The sequence below is a fragment of the Pleurodeles waltl genome, chromosome 1_2 (genome assembly GCF_031143425.1).
Source record: "Pleurodeles waltl isolate 20211129_DDA chromosome 1_2, aPleWal1.hap1.20221129, whole genome shotgun sequence".
Lineage (NCBI taxonomy): Eukaryota > Metazoa > Chordata > Amphibia > Caudata > Salamandridae > Pleurodeles > Pleurodeles waltl.
The window spans coordinates 1,348,175,840-1,348,192,932 of NC_090437.1; the positions used below are offsets into that span (position 1 = coordinate 1,348,175,840).

Genomic DNA, 17,093 nt, shown 5'->3' on the forward strand with positions numbered 1-17,093 from the left:
CGCGCATGCGCAGGAGGGGCGCAGATTCCCGCCAGTAAAGCATGCCTCCAGCAGGTGCATCAGGTCCTTCGAAGCCCGAGGCCCTGCTCCTCTGTCCAGACCCCAGGCCAGCACAGCAGCCACCAAGAGTCAAACACCTCAGAGCTGCCGCTCCCATGAGCATCGCTCCCTGGTCCTGTCACCCAGCCGGGCTCAGGGGTGGTAGCTGCCACGTAAATGCAATGTACAGCTGGTCTCAGCTCAGGGTGTGAGAGTCACCATCACCTCTGTCAAAACATCTCAACTGAGCAGTGGTAGTCGCGCAGCCACCGCCAGTGGAATCCAAAACCGAGTCGAGGTCCTCGGCCGCACCGACACCTGAAGCCGCCGAGCCAAAGTTCTGACCCGTAACCGGGCGCCCTCGAGCACCCTCGGGTCCTGGCTCTGCTCACTCACTGAAGAGAATCGCAGCAGTAGTCAAGGCAAATAAGCTTTATTTCGGCAACAAGTGCCATAAAAGCACAACATGTTCACACAACAATTCATCATAAAAACAGATGAAGAACACCATAATAAAATCCTTACAGTGATAGATTCCACCATAGCCAGGTCCCAAAACATATGTTTTATGCAGAAAGAGGTCATAACACCTTACACATTGATATAAAATGTTAGTTGAGACCTATACATTTGTGCAAAACTAAGTTATTTGTTCGAGGTGTTGTGCCAAGTACACTTCTAAAGAAGAAAGCAGCAAGGGCTTTACCAGATAAGTTAGGGAGTCGATTACAAGATTTCACAGCTTGAGCCACAAATTCTACATAGTCTGTGCAGGGTTTTGTGGCCAAGATGGAATAAAACGCTGGATTCTTTTCACAAAGCTATAACATTTTTGTCATCATCCTTTTATGATTCAAAGTTATAAAAGGTAGATTTAAGAGCAGATTAAAAATCATCAAAAGTTAAAATGTAATGACATGCGTTCTCCCACTCTACATGGTAATATAGTACGTATTGAAATGTAAGTATATAAACACTGAATTAGGATAAATAAGAATGGCTATTTATCGAAAACACAATTTCGGACCTCTGGTAGAATAAGAGCTAGAATTTTTTTTTATTCAATGTCATGACTGGAGGCTCCTGGTTATGTTTCTTTAAAGCTGACTTGCAACAACATAAGGAACATCTGCACTTGGTTCATGATAAAATGTTTTGTTTTTAAAAGTAAATGCCCATACCATTCGGCTGCTCTCATGATACTCTTTAGTTGAAGAGTAGGCTGTAGAAGCCATGGCTTCTCTCACGGAATGAGCTAAACATCAACACCTGCTTCAGCCAATAGACAGCAGGCATGCCTGCCTAATGTGGCTGACAACATGGCCTTGAAAGGTTTTCGTAAGGCAATAAGCACTTGCCCTGTACCATCCTGTCACAACTCTCTGGTCCAATCTTCATAAACCTTTAAATATCTAATTATACACAATTTATGGCTTTCAGAAAAGCAGGATAAGGAATACAACAAAAATGTGTCTTTGTACATTTAGAAAGTGTAAAAGAAACTCAGTTCAGGAAAATACTCTACCTGTCAAGTCTAGCACCCAAATATCTGACACTCTCCTGAATGAAATCAGATAAAATAAAGTTGCCAATTCGGCCGTAAACTGCTTTTTAGATAATCCCTCATTATCAGCCCAATTCACCAAATTCCAAAGAACCACATTGACATCCCAGAAAATATTATAACCCGGTCTCTGGGATGGGTGCTGTTTTGATGCAGAATGATAGCAGGGAAGAGACCACCATAGCTTATGCTTTTCGCTCGCTAAGTGAACAGGAGAAATGTTATTCTGCTATAGAGAGGGAGGCAGATCATGTGCATTGGACCTTGGATAAGTTTAAGAATTTCTTGTTGGGTGAAAAATGTGTTTTAAAAACTGATCACAAACCTTTGTATGAGATTTAATAAAGGAATGGATTCTGATTCTTCAAGAATATGTTGTTGATTTGCAGGAATTCTCTTCTTGTTTGGAATATATTCTCGGTACAAAGTAATAGCGCTGCTGATTGTTTGTCAGGGTTTGTGGATTGCTACTGCAAAGATGGAGATGAATGTGACCCAGAAGGATTTGTTAAGAGGAATGTATGCTCTATTACTGGTGGTGTCATTTTGGAGGACATGTGGGTTCATGAAATGGGCAGACTTGATAAAAGTAATGTCCAGTATGAACAATGGGTGATTCAGTGGTAGAAAGGAAACAGTTGTGAAGCTTAAAACATTTTGGAATGTGAGAGAGGAGTTGAGTGTGAGTGATAGAATACTGGTCAGAGTACTCATTTGGTTCCACCTTTGTCTTTTAAAGAATTATTGAATTGGACTATAATGGTCACATTGATATTGTAAAAATTAAGGAATGCATCAGACAAGATTTTTGGGTGGCCAGAATTGAATGTTATGGTGGAAAGGAAAGTACATGATTGTGTGGCGTGTTGTAACAGTGACAAAGTTCAGAGAACTTGCAAAGCACCAATGCAAAGAAGGAAGTTACCTGAGAATCTATGGGAAGATATAGCCATTGATTTAATTGGTCCCATTCAAAATGACCTGCAACACCCTATCTGTTTGTTGTAATTGATTTGTACTCTTATGTGGCCAGAAGTGAACTTCGTACAGGATATTAGCTCAAAAGGGCTAATACGACTCTTAGATGGTATGTTTCAAAGAGAAGGATATTCCAAATCTATTCTATCAGACAACAGAATTCAGTTTTGCTGAAAAGAAGTGGATGAATTTCTGAGTAAACATGGTGTTACTTAAAAATGTGCTCTCTATCATCCTGAAACAATGGTGTGGTAGAACGTTTCAATAAAACTTTAAAGTAGGGAATTCATATGACACAAGTAAATTGGGGACCTTGGAAGGATGGTTTAAGCGAATGGTTATTTGCATATCAGATGAGTGCCAATGCTACCACTGGGCGGGTATCCTTTTGAAATGTTCAGGGGAATAAAGTCTAATATTTATATTTCCCCTGGGTGCATGTCATGGTAGAAAGGATATATGGGTGATTTAGGAAGTGGTGATTGAAAAGAGATAGATACATTATGGCAAGAGAAAAGAAAAGTACTTTATGATAAGTTTGCTACTAAGTTTGTAAGTTTTAAAGGGGGGGGGGACATTGCTAAGATCAAAGTGTCTGTAGGGAGTGCATCTTGGCTGAAATGATCCAAAATATGTGGTGAAAGCCTTCAACAATGCTGTAAAATCTGTCACAACATAAATTTTCTAGGGTTTCTACGTGTCCTTCACCACTTGTAGATCAAAGGGATGTTGGTGATGAATGTTCCGAATCTCGAAAGGTGTTGTTGGGTAATGGTAGTCAATAGGATGCTTACGTAAACAGAATAAGTTGAAGAGTTAAACAAAAGCCTACTTATTTTAATACATATGTATGAAATTGGTTAATTTTGCAGTCAGTCAGTAAGTAGGTTATATCAAATTCTTTTTAACACATCGTGTTTTTTTTTTGGTTTTGGGTTCTCTCTTAAGTTCATTTAAGTATTATGTCTTACTACTAATTAAATGTTCATTTATAAAGCTTATGCATCTGTTATGTTTTAATTGATTTTATAATCAAGTTCATTTGCTCACTTGGTTACTGTTGGGTGTCAGAAGAATTGTTTCTGTTTGGAAAATAAAGAATGTTCATGATGTAATAAGGGAGAAATGTGATGTATTGGAATTCTTTGGAAGACAAATTCCAGGTTTCTGGACTGTGCAGTTGCTGGAAGGAGCTGGTGGATGAGGTCAATTAATAAAGCTCAAACTCAAAGTATCCTGTGACTTCAGTGCTTAATTTGTGCTTGTTGTTTCCAGTGCTGAGCACCAGCACTTATTTTTGAGGGCCGGGGCTTATTCTTCTGCCTCAAGCATTTGCTGCAAGCAAAAGACACATATGGGAAAGATGGAGGAAGAGAAAAACGAAAAAGCGTCACAAAGGTAGAAAGCAGAAAGCTGCTAGAGTGAGCTGAAGGGGCAGGGAGTGACTTTAAATGGATTGAAGAGGCCGGAGATGGCTTCAGGATCACTCCGCCTCAGTATTCCGTGTTCCCACATTTAATTGCAGCAGCCGCAAGTTTAAGAGGCGAGCTTCGGGCACCGGCACTTTTCTATTTACAAATTAAGCACTGTGTGACTTACTTGTCCAGGTTATTCTGGGAACTTCACACGATTCTGAAGATGGCAAATTTTCAGTCTTGGAAGAGCCTTGTTTCAGAATTGGCCTAAAAAAAATGCCAGAATGGGAAAAAGTCAACAGCCCCACTAGCCAAAATGTTAGATTTTTAAATGCTGGGACTATTTGTTGCTACACGAGGTTGTGGGTTGTGCAAATGCTTCATGGTTCATTTTGTTGGTTGGGATATGTAGGAAGTTGGCTCTGTATGTACTATTTCAAAGTAAGAAATAGCATGCACAGAGTCCAAGGGTTCCCCTTAGAGGTAAGATAGTGGCAAAAAGAGATAATAGTAATGCTCTATTTTGTGGTAGTGTGGTCGAGCTGTAGGCTTATCAAAGGAGTAGTGTTAAGCATTTGTTGTACATACACACAGACAATAAATGAGGTACACACACTCAGAGACAAATCCAGCCAATAGGTTTTTGTATAGAATAATATCTTTTCTTAGTTTATTTTAAGAACTACAGGTTCAAGATTTACAAGTAATACTTCAAATGAAAGGTATTTCACTTAGGTAACTTAGGAACTTTGAATTAACAAAATGGCATGTACAGTTTTCACAAAAATGGCAATAAGCTATTGTAGGAGGCTGGACTGGCTTGTAGTGAGTACCAAGGGGTGCTTACACCTTGCACCAGGCCCAGTTATCCCTTATTAGTGTATAGGGTGTCTAGCAGCTTAGGCTGATAGATAATGGTAGCTTAGCAGAGCAGCTTAGGCTGAACTAGGAGACGTGTGAAGCTACTACAGTACCACCTAGTGTCATATGCACAATATCATAAGAAAACACAATACACAGTTATACTAAAAATAAAGGTACTTTATTTTTATGACAATATGCCAAAGTATCTCAGAGTGTACCCTCAGTATGAGAATAGCAAATATACACAATATATATGTACACAATACCAAAATATGCAGTAATAGTATTAGAAAACAGTGCAAACAATGTATAGTTACAATAGGATGCAATGGGGACACATAGGGATAGGGGCAACACAAACCATATACTCCAAAAGTGGAATGCAAACCACGAATGGACCCCAAACCTATGTGACCTTGTAGAGGGTCGCTGGGACTATTAGAAAATAGTAAGGGTTAGAAAAATAGCCCACCCCAAGACCCTGAAAAGTGAGTGCAAAGTGCACTAAAGTTCCCCATAGGACATAGAAGTCGTGATAGGGGAATTCTGCAGGAAAGACACAAACCAGCAATGCAACAACAATGGATTTCCAGTCGAGGGTACCTGTGGAACAAGGGGACCAAGTCCAAAAGTCACAAGCAAGTCGGAGATGGGCAGATGCCCAGGAAATGCCAGCTGTGGGTGCAAAGAAGCTGCTACTGGACAGTAGAAGCTTAGGTTTCTGCAGGAACGACAAGGGGTGGAGACTTCCCCTTTGGAGGACGGAACCCTCACGCCGTGGAGAGTCGTGCAGAAGTGTTTTCCCGCCGAAAGACCGCCAACAAGCCTTGCTAGCTGCAAATCGTGCGGTTAGTGTTTTTGGATGCTGCTGTGGCCCAGGAGGGACCAGGATGTCGCCAATTGCGTCAGGGGACAGAGGGGGCGTCGAGCAAGACAAGGAGCCCTCTCAGCAGCAGGCAGCACCCGCAGAAGGGCCAGAAACAGGCACTACGAGGATGCGTGAAACAGTGCTCACCCGAAGTCGCACAAAGGAGTACCACGTCGCCGGAGAACAACTTAGGAGGTCGTGCAATGCAGGTTAGAGTGCCGTGGACCCAGGCTGGACTGTGCACAAAGGATTTCCGCCGGAAGTGCACGGAGGCCGGAGTAGCTGCAAAAGTTGCGGTTCCCAGCAATGCAGTCTGGCGTGGGGAGGCAAGGACTTACCTCCACCAAACTTGGACTGAAAAGTCACTGGACTGTGGGAGTCACTTGGCCAGAGTTGCTGGATTCAAGGGACCTCGCTCGTCGTGCTGAGAGGAGACCCAAGGTACCGGTGATGCAGTTCTTTGGTGCCTGCGGTTGCAGGGGGACGATTCCGTCGACCCACGGGAGATTTCTTCGGAGCTTCTAGTGCAGAGAGGAGGCAGACTACCCCCACAGCATGCACCACCAGGAAAACAGTTGAGAAGACGGCAGGATCAGCGTTACAGAGTTGCAGTAGTCGTCTTCGCTACTTTGTTGCAGTTTTGCAGGCTTCCAGCGCGGTCAGCAGTCGATTCCTTGGCAGAAGGTGAAAAGAGAGATGCAGAGGAACTCGGATGAGCTCTTGCATTCGTTATCTAAGGAATCCCAAGAGACAGAGACCCTAAATAGCCAGAAAAGAGGGTTTGGCTACCTAGGAGAGAGGATAGGCTAGCAACACCTGAAGGAGCCTATCAGAAGGAGTCTCTGACGTCACCTGATGGCACTGGCCATTCAGAGCAGTCCAGTGTGCCAGCAGCACCTCTGTTTCCAAGATGGCAGAGGTCTGGAGCACACTGGAGGAGCTCTGGACACCTCCCAGGGGAGGTGCAGGTCAGGGGAGTGGTCACTCCCCTTTCCTTTGTCCAGTTTTGCGCCAGAGCAGGGCTAAGGGGTCCCTGAACCGGTGTAGACTGGCTTATGCAGAAATGGGCACCATGTGTGCCCATGAAAGCATTTCCAGAGGCTGGGGGAGGCTACTCCTCCCCTGCCTTCACACCATTTTCCAAAGGGAGAGGGTGTAACACCCTCTGTCAGAGGAAGTCCTTCGTTCTGCCATCCTGGGCCAGGCCTGGCTGGACCCCAGGAGGGCAGAAGCCTGTCTGAGGGGCTGGCAGCAGCTGCAGTGAAACCCCGGGAAAGGCAGTTTGGCAGTACCAGGGTCTGTGCTACAGACCACTGGGATCATGGGATTGTGCCAACTATGACAGGATGGTATAGAGGGGGCAATTCCATGATCATAGACATGTTACATGGCCATATTCGGAGTTACCATTGTGAAGCTACATATAGGTAGTGACCTATATGTAGTGCACGCGTGTAATGGTGTCCCCGCACTCACAAAGTCCGGGGAATTGGCCCTGAACAATGTGGGGCACCTTGGCTAGTGCCAGGGTGCCCTCACACTAAGTAACTTTGCACCTAACCTTTACCAGGTAAAGGATAGACATATAGGTGACTTATAAGTTACTTAAGTGCAGTGTAAAATGGCTGTGAAATAACGTGGACGTTATTTCACTCAGGCTGCAGTGGCAGGCCTGTGTAAGATTTGTCAGAGCTCCCTATGGGTGGCAAAAGAAATGCTGCAGCCCATAGGGATCTCCTGGAACCCCAATACCCTGGGTACCTCAGTACCATATACTAGGGAATTATAAGGGTGTTCCAGTAAGCCAATGTAAATTGGTAAAATTGGTCACTAGCCTGTTAGTGACAATTTAGAAAGAAATGAGAGAGCATAACCACTGAGGTTCTGATTAGCAGAGCCTCAGTGAGACAGTTAGTCACTACACAGGTAACACATTCAGGCACACTTATGAGCACTGGGGCCCTGGCTGGCAGGGTCCCAGTGACAATTACAACTAAAACAACATATATACAGTGAAAAATGGGGGTAACATGCCAGGCAAGATGGTACTTTCCTACAGCTATTTTAAAACTAGACAGTGCAATTTTCAACAGTTCCTGGGGGAGGTAAGTGTTTGTTAGTTTTGCAGATAAGTAAACCACCTAGAGGGTTCAAAGTTGGGTCCAAGGTAGCCCAACGTTGGGGGCTCAGGGCAACCCCAAAGTTACCACACCAGCAGCTCAGGGCCGGTCAGGTGCAGAGGCCAAAGTGGTGCCCAAAACACATAGGCTTCAATGGAGCAGGGAGTGCCCCGGTTCCAGTCTGCCAGCAGGTAGGTACCTGCGTCTTCGGAGGGCAGACCAGGGGGGTTTTGTAGGGCACCGGGGGAGAGGGGGACAAGTCAGCACAAAAAGTACAACCTCAGCTGCACGGGGCGGCCGGGTGCAGAGTGCAAACAGGCGTCGGGTTTGCAATGGAGTTCAATGGGAGACCCAGGGGTCTCTTCAACGAAGCAGGCAGCCAAGGGGGGGCTCCTCGGGGTAGCCACCACCTGGGCAAGGGAGAGGGCCACCTGGGGGTCGCTTCTGCACTGGAGGTTGGATCCTTCAGGTCCTGGGGGCTGCGGGTGCAGTGTCTTTACCAGGTGTCGGGTTCTTAGAAGCAGGCAGTCGCGGTCAGGGGGAGCCTCTGGATTCCCTCTGCAGGCGTCGCTGGTGGGGGCTGAGGGGGGTCAACTCTTGCTACTCACAGGGTCGCAGTCGCCAGGGAGTCCTCCCTGTAGTGTTGTTTCTCCGCAGGTCGAGCCGGGGGCGTCGGGTGCAGAGTGCAAAGTCTCACGCTTCCGGCGGGAAACGTGGAGTCCTTTTAAAGTTGTTTCTTAGTTGCAAAGTTGTTTCTTCTTTGGAGCAGAGCCGCTGTCCTCAGGAGTTCTTGGTCCTTTTAGATGCAGGGTAGTCCTCTGAGGCTTCAGAGGTCGCTGGACCCTGGGGAACGCGTCGCTGTTGCAGTTTTTCTTGAAGCGGGGAGGCAGGCCGGTCGGTGTCTCCGTCTTCTCTGCAGGGCTTTCAGGTCAGCAGTCCTTCTTCGTCTTCAGGTTGCAGGAATCTAGTTTCCTAGGTTCTGGGGTGCCCCTAAATTCTGAATTTAGGGGTGTGTTTACGTCTGGGACGGCAGTAGCCAATGGCTACTGGTTTGTAGTGAGTACCAAGGGGTACTTACACTCTGCACCAGGTCCAGGTATCCCTTATTAGTGTAGAAGAGGTGTCTAGCAGCTTTGGCTGATAGAAAAGGGTAGCTTAGCAGAGCAGCTTAGGCTGAACTAGGAGACCTGCAAAGCTCCCACTATACCACTAGTGTCACATGCACAATATCATAAGAAAACACAATACACAGATATACTAAAAATAAAGGTACTTTATTTTTATGACAATATGTCAAAAGTATCTCAGTGAGTACCCTCAGTATGAGGATAGCAAATATACACAAGATATATGTACACAATACCAAAAATATGCAGTAATAGCAAAAGGAAGTAATGCAAGCAATGTACAGTCACAATAGATTGCAATGAGAGCACATAGGTATAGGGGCAGCACAAACCATATACTCCAAAAGTGGAATGCGAACCACGAATGGACCCCAAACCTATGTGAGCTTGTAGAGGGTCGCTGGGACTGTAAGAAAACAGTGAGAGTTAGAAAAATAGCCCACCCCAAGACCCTGAAAAGTAGGTGTAAAGTGCACCTGTATTCCCCAGAGAGCACAGAAGTCGTGATAGGGGAATTCTGCAAGGAAGACCAACACCAGCAATGCAACAACGGTGGATGCTAATAATAAACCCACTGATGCCAGTGTTGGATTTATTAAAAAATGCACACACACACAGAGAGCATCTCAGAGATGCCCCCTGTATTTTACCCAATCCTTCAGTGCAGGACTGACTGGTCTGTGCCAGTCTGCTGCTGAGAGACGAGTTTCTGACCCCCTGGGGTGAGGGCCGTTGTGCCCTCTGAGGCCAGAAACTAAGCCTGCTCTGGGTGGAGGTGGTTCACACCTCTTCCCCCCCCCCCCCCCCCCCTGCAGGAACTGTAACACCTAGCAGTGAGCCTCAAAGGCTCAGGCTTCATGTTACAATGCAGCTAGTGGAGATACCCGCCCCCTGGACACAGCCCCCACTTTTGGCGGCAAGTCTAGGGGAAATAATGAGAAAAACAAGGAGGAGTCACCCACCAGTCAGGACAGCCCCTAAGGTGTCCTGAGCTGAGGTGACCACTGCCTTTAGAAATCCTCCATCTTGATTTTGGAGGATTCCCCCAATAGGAATAGGGATGTGCCCCCCTCCCCTCAGGGAGGAGGCACAAAGAGGGTGTAGCCACCCTCAAGGGCAGTAGCCATTGGCTACTGCCCTCCCAGGCCTAAACACCCCACTAAATTAAGTATTTAGGGGCTCCCCAGAACCTAGGAAACTAGATTCCTACAACCTGAAGACGAAGAAGGACTGCTGACCTGAAGCCCTGCAGAGAAGACGGAGACACCAACTGCTTTGGCCCCAGCCCTACCGGCCTGTCTCCAACTTCAAAAACCTGCTCCAGCGACGCATCCGACAGGGACCAGCGACCTCTGAAGCCTCAGAGGACTGCCCTGGACTACAGGACCAAGAAACTCCAGTGAACAGCGGCCCTGTTCAAAACCAGCTACTTCTTTGCAACAAAGAAGCGACTTCCAAGGACTTCACGTTTCCCGCCGGAAGCGTGAGACTTCACACTCTGCACCCGACGCCCCCGGCTCGACCAGCAGAAAACCAACACCTCAGGGAGGACTCCCCGGCGACTGCAAGCCTGTGAGTAACCAGAGATGACCCCCCTGAGCCCCCACAGCGACGCCTGCAGAAAGAATCCAGAGGCTCCCCCTGACCGCGACTGACTGTAACAAGGGACCCGATGCCTGGAACCAACACTACACCCGCAGCCCCCAGGACATGAAGGAACCGACCTTCGATGCAGGAGTGACCCCCAGGTGACCCTCTGCCTTGCCCAGGTGGTGGCTGTCCCGAGAAGCCCCCCCGTGCCTGCCTGCACTGCTAGAGTGACCCCCGGGTCCCTCCATTGAAACCTATACAAAACACGACGCCTGGTTTGCTCACTGCACCCAGCCACCCCTGTGCCGCTGAGGGTGTGTTTTGTGTGCCTACTTGTGTTCCCCCCCCCCCCAGTGCTCTACAAAACCACCCCTGGTCTGCCCCGAGGACGCAGGCACCTCTTTGACCTCTGCACCTGACTGGCCCTGAGCTGCAGGTGTGGTAACTTTGGGGTTGCCTTGAACCCCCAATGGTGGGCTGTCTATGCCCCAGGACTGAGACTTGTAAGTGTTTTACTTACCTCTTAATCTAACCTTTACTTACCTCCCCCAGGAACTGTTGATTTTTGCAGTGTCCACTTTGAAAATAGCTTATTGCCATTTTAACAAATACTGTACATGATATTGTTTTCATTCAAAGTTCCTAAAGTATCTAAGTGAAGTACCTTACATGTAAAGTATTAACTGTAAATCTTGAACCTGTGGTTCTTAAAATAAACTAAGAAAATATATTTTTCAATATAAAAACTTATTGGCCTAGAGTAAGTCTTTGAGTGTGTGTTCCTCATTTATTGCCTGTGTGTGTACAACAAATGCTTAACACTACCCTCTGATAAGCCTACTGCTCGACCACACTACCACAAAATAGAGCATTATAATTATCTACTTTTGCCACTATCTTACCTGTAAGGGGAACCATTGGACTCTGTGCATGCTATTTATTACTTTGAAATAGTATATACAGAGCCAACTTCCTACACTTGGCTCCTCCAGTCGTGTTGATCCTCATCATATTTAAATTCCGTAGGTGCGCCAGGACATCTTTTGACAGCTGTGCCCTTTATAAGTGGCATATTCATTAATTCATTCATCCTGGCCAAGGATCTCAAGGACATAGTCTGGCTGGACAGTGCCAATCTCGATTCTTTCTTAACGGCCTTGACTTTATGCTTGGGTGAGAGAAGCCTCATCTGACCAAACTGACCTGAAATCCCAGAAAGTCTATATGCTGAGTCAATGTCAGGACAAAGTTTGTTGTATTGATAAGGAACCCCAGATCTCATAAGAACTGAACTGTCCACTCCAGATACATCATCACTGTACCGGTCTTGTGCCTTAATCAGACGATTGTCTAAATAAGTGATCAGACGAACATGCCTCGTCTGCAGAGTTTCTACCACTGGTTGCATCACGTTGGTGAAACACCATGGAGCGAGCTCAAGATGGACTTAATGGAAGGACTCGGAACTCAAATCAAAGTTTTTGCTAGTGAAAATGAAGAAAATACCTGTGTGGTGGAAAGATCAGCATAGAGAGAGATGTGTCTTTCAGATCAAGATTGTAGGAGGCTGGACTGGCTTGTAGTGAGTACCAAGGGGTACTTGCACCTTGCACCAGGCCCAGTTATCCCTTATTAGTGTATAGGGTGTCTAGCAGCTTAGGCTGATAGATAATGGTAGCTTAGCAGAGCAGCTTAGGCTGAACTAGGAGACGTGTGAAGCTACTACAGTACCACTTAGTGTCATATGCACAATATCATAAGAAAACACAATACACAGTTATACTAAAAATAAAGGTACTTTATTTTTATGACAATATGCCAAAGTATCTCAGAGTGTACCCTCAGTGAGAGGATAGGAAATATACACAAGATATATATACACAATAGCAAAAATATGCAGTATAGTCTTAGAAAACAGTGCAAACAATGTATAGTTACAATAGGATGCAATGGGGAAACATAGGGATAGGGGCAACACAAACCATATACTCCAAAAGTGGAATGCGAACCACGAATGGACCCCAAACCTATGTGACCTTGTAGAGGGTCGCTGGGACTATTAGAAAATAGTGAGAGTTAGAAAAATAACCCTCCCCAAGACCCTGAAAAGTGAGTGCAAAGTGCACTAAAGTTCCCCTAAGGACAAAATAGTCGTGTTAGAGGAATAATGCAGGAAAGACACAAACCAGCAATGCAACAACTGTGGATTTCCAATCTAGGGTACCTGTGGAACAAGGGGACCAAGTCCAAAAGTCACAAGCAAGTCGGAGATGGGCAGATGCCCAGGAAATGCCAGCTGCGGGTGCAAAGAAGCTTCGACTGGACAGAAGAAGCTGAGGTTTCTGCAGGAACGAAAAGGGCTAGAGGCTTCCCCTTTGGTGGACGGATCCCTCTCGCCTTGGAGAGTCGTGCAGAAGTGTTTTCCCGCCGGAAGGACGCCAACAAGCCTTGCTACACGCAAATCGTGCGTTTGGCGTTTTTGGACGCTGCTGGGGCCCAGGAGGGACCAGGAGGTCGCAAATTGGACCTGTAGAGAGAGGGGACGTCGAGCAAGACAAAGAGCCCTCACTGAAGCAGGTAGCACCCGGAGAAGTGCCAGAAACAGGCACTACGAGGATGCGTGAAACGGTGCTCGCCGAAGTTGCACAAAGGAGTCCCACGTCGCCGGAGACCAACTTAGAAAGTCGTGCAATGCAGGTTAGAGTGCCGTGGACCCAGGCTTGGCTGTGCACAAAGGATTTCCGCCGGAAGTGCACAGGGGCCGGAGTAGCTGCAAAGTCGCGGTTCCCAGCAATGCAGCCCAGCGATGTGAGGCAAGGACTTACCTCCACCAAACTTGGGCTGAAGAGTCACTGGACTGTGGGGGTCACTTGGACAGAGTCGCTGGATTCGAGGGACCTCGCTCGTCGTGCTGAGAGGAGACCCAAGGGACCGGTGATGCAGCTTTTTGGTGCCTGCGGTTGCAGGGGGAAGATTCCGTCGACCCACGGGAGATTTCTTCGGAGCTTCTGGTGCAGAGAGGAGGCAGACTACCCCCACAGCATGCACAAGCAGGAAAACAGTTGAGAAGGCGGCAGGATCAGCGTTACAGAGTTGCAGTAGTCGTCTTTGCTACTATGTTGCAGGGTTGCAGGCTTCCAGCGCGGTCAGCGGTCGTTTCCTTATCAGAAGGTGAAGAGAGAGATGCAGAGGAACTCGGCTGAGCTCATGCATTCGTTATCTGAAGTTTCCCCAGAGACAGAGACCCTAAATAGCCAGAAAAGAGGGTTTGGCTACCTAGGAGAGAGGATAGGCTACTAACACCTGAAGGAGCCTATCAGCAGGAGTCTCTGACGTCACCTGGTGGCACTGGCCACTCAGAGCAGTCCAGTGTGCCAGCAGCACCTCTGTTTCCAAGATGGCAGAGGTCTGGAGCACACTGGAGGAGCTCTGGACACCTCCCAGGGGAGGTGCAGGTCAGGGGAGTGGTCACTCCCCTTTCCTTTGTCCAGTTTCGCGCCAGAGCAGGGGCTAAGGGGTCCCTGAACCGGTGTAGACTGGCTTATGCAGAATTGGGCACATCTGTGCCCAACAAAGCATTTCCAGAGGCTGGGGGAGGCTACTCCTCCCCTGCCTTCACACCATTTTCCAAAGGGAGAGGGTGTCACACCCTCTCTCAGAGGAAGTTCTTTGTTCTGCCATCCTGGGCCAGGCCTGGCTGGACCCCAGGAGGGCAGCTGCCTGTCTGAGGGGTTGGCAGCAGCAGCAGCTGCAGTGAAACCCCAGGAAGGGCAGTTTGGCAGTACCAGGGTCTGTGCTACAGACCACTGGGATCATGGGATTGTGCCAACTATGCCAGGATGGCATAGAGGGGGCAATTCCATGATCATAGACATGTTACATGGCCATATTCGGAGTTACCATGGTGAAGCTACATATAGGTAGTGACCTATATGTAGTGCACGCGTGTAATGGTGTCCCCGCACTCACAAAGTTCAGGGAATTGGCTCTGAACAATGTGGGGGCACCTTGGCTAGTGCCAGGGTGCCCTCACACTAAGTAACTTTGCACCTAACCTTTACCAGGTAAAGGTTAGACATATAGGTGACTTATAAGTTACTTAAGTGCAGTGTAAAATGGCTGTGAAATAACGTGGACGTTATTTCACTCAGGCTGCAGTGGCAGGCCTGTGTAAGAATTGTCAGAGCTCCCTATGGGTGGCAAAAGAAATGCTGCAGCCCATAGGGATCTCCTGGAACCCCAATACCCTGGGTACCTCAGTACCATATACTAGGGAATTATAAGGGTGTTCCAGTAAGCCAATGTAAATTGGTAAAATTGGTCACTAGCCTGTTAGTGACAATTTGAAAGTAATGAGAGAGCATAACCACTGAGGTTCTGGTTAGCAGAGCCTCAGTGAGACAGTTAGGCACCACACAGGGAACATATACATGCACACCTATGAGCACTGGGGCCCTGTGTGACAGGGTCCCAGTGACACATACATATAGGCCACAAACCTATGAGCACTGGGGTCCTGACCAGCAGGATCCCAGTGACACATAACAAACATACTGAAAACATAGTGTTTTCACTATAAGCACTGAGGCCTGGCTATCAGGATCCCAGTGAGACAGTGAAAACAGTGACAAACACCCTGACATACACTCACAAACAGGCCAAAAGTGGGGGTAACAAGGCTAGAAAGAGGCTACCTTCTCACAGAGATGCAGTAACCACAGCACGGACATTGTTCTCATGGCTGCCACGGTGTTTGCTTCACTAATGAACAAGCTGCAGCACTCATGCAGTGACAAAAGTCTCTGGAATGCACTTCTTAGTCCAAAGAAGACACTTATTATTTCACTACGCAGGGTTCCTGTAGGAGGCTGGCCTGGCTTATAGTGGGTACCTTGTGGTACTTACAACCTGTGCTAGATCCAGTTATCCCTTGTTAATAGAATAGAGGTGTTTCTAGCAGCTTAGGCTGATAGAAGGTAGCTATGGCAAAGCAGCTTAGGCTGAACTAGGAGACATGCAAAGCTCCTACTATACCACTTATATCATATAGCACAATATCATAAGAAAACACAATACACAGATATACTAAAAATAAAGGTACTTTATTTTTATGACAATATGCCACAAGTATCTCAGTGAGTACCCTCAGTAGGAAGGTAAGTAATATACACAAGTTATATGTACACAAACCCAAAACAGGTAAGTAAGAGTAAGAATAGTAATGCAAACAGTGTAGAATTACAATAGGATGCAATAGGTGAACATAGGTCTAGGGGCAACACAAACCATATACTCCAAAAGTGGAATGCGAATCAAGAATGGACCCCAGACCTATGGGAGCTTGTAGAGGGTCGCTGGGACTGTAAGAAAACAGCCAGGGTGTCCAAGATACCCCACCCCAAGACCCTGAAAAGTAGGAGTAAAGTACACCTACTGCCCCCAAAAGGACACAAGATTCTTGATAGGGGGATTCTGCAAGAACCACAAACACCAGCAAAGCACTGAAGACGGATTCCTGGACCTGAGGACCTGCAAGGTAAGGGGACCAAGTCCAAGAGTCACAATAGTGTCCAGGGGAGGGCAGGAGCCCAGGAAATGCCAGCTGAGGGTGCAAGGAAGCTGCCACCGGATGGAAGAAGCTTGGTGTTGTGCAAGAACGAAGAGGACTAGTAACTTCCCCTTTGGAGGATGGATGTCCCACGTCGTGAAGGAGCTTGCAGAGGTGTTCCCACGCAAAAATACTGCAAACAAGCCTTGCTAGCTGCAAGGGTCGTGGTAGAGGTTTTTGGGTGCTGCTGGGGACCAGGAAGGACCAGGATGTTGCCCCTTGGAGGAGGAGACAGAGGGGGCGCTCAGCAACTCAGAGAGCCCCCACAGAAGCAGGCAGCACCCGCAGAAGTACTGGAGCAGGCACTTAGAAGATTTGTGAACCGGAGCTTGCTCAGAGCCACAAAGGAGGGTCCCACGATGTCTGAGGCCAACTCAGAGGGTTGAGCACTCCAGAACGGCGTGCTGGGGACCCAGGCTATGCTGTGCATGAAGGAATCCTTGGAGGAGTGCACAGAAGCCGGAGCAGCTGCAAATCACGCAGTACACAGGTTTTCAATCTAGCGTGGGGAGGCAAGGACTTACCTCCACCAAACTTGGACTGAAGGATCACTGGACTGTGGGAGTCACTTGGATAGAGTTCTTGTGTTCCAGAGACCACGCTCGTCAGGATGAGAGAGGACCCAGAGGACCGGTGATGCAGTCTTTTGGTGCCTGCGTTAGCAGGGGGAAGATTGCGTCTTGTTGGCTTCCAGTGCAGGGTGAAGGCAGGTGACCCCCAGAGCATGCCCCACTAGGAATCAGTCGAGAAAGTCGGCAAGATTAGGTGCTACAATGTTGCTGGTATTCGTCTTGCTACTTTGTTGTGGTTCTGCAGGCGTCCTGGAGCAGTCAGCAGTCGATCCTTGGCAGAAGTCGAAGAGGGAAGTGCAGAGGAACTCTGGTGAGCTTTTGGATTAGTTATTTGAAGAATATCCCAGA

The 17,093-nt window shown here is 47.5% G+C and overlaps 1 protein-coding gene across 2 annotated transcripts in view; it reads left to right on the plus strand.

Annotated features, from left to right (window-relative positions):
- Positions 1-17,093, plus strand: part of INTS10 (integrator complex subunit 10) — a 309,261-nt gene that overhangs the window by 341 nt on the left and 291,827 nt on the right. The window lies entirely within an intron of this gene.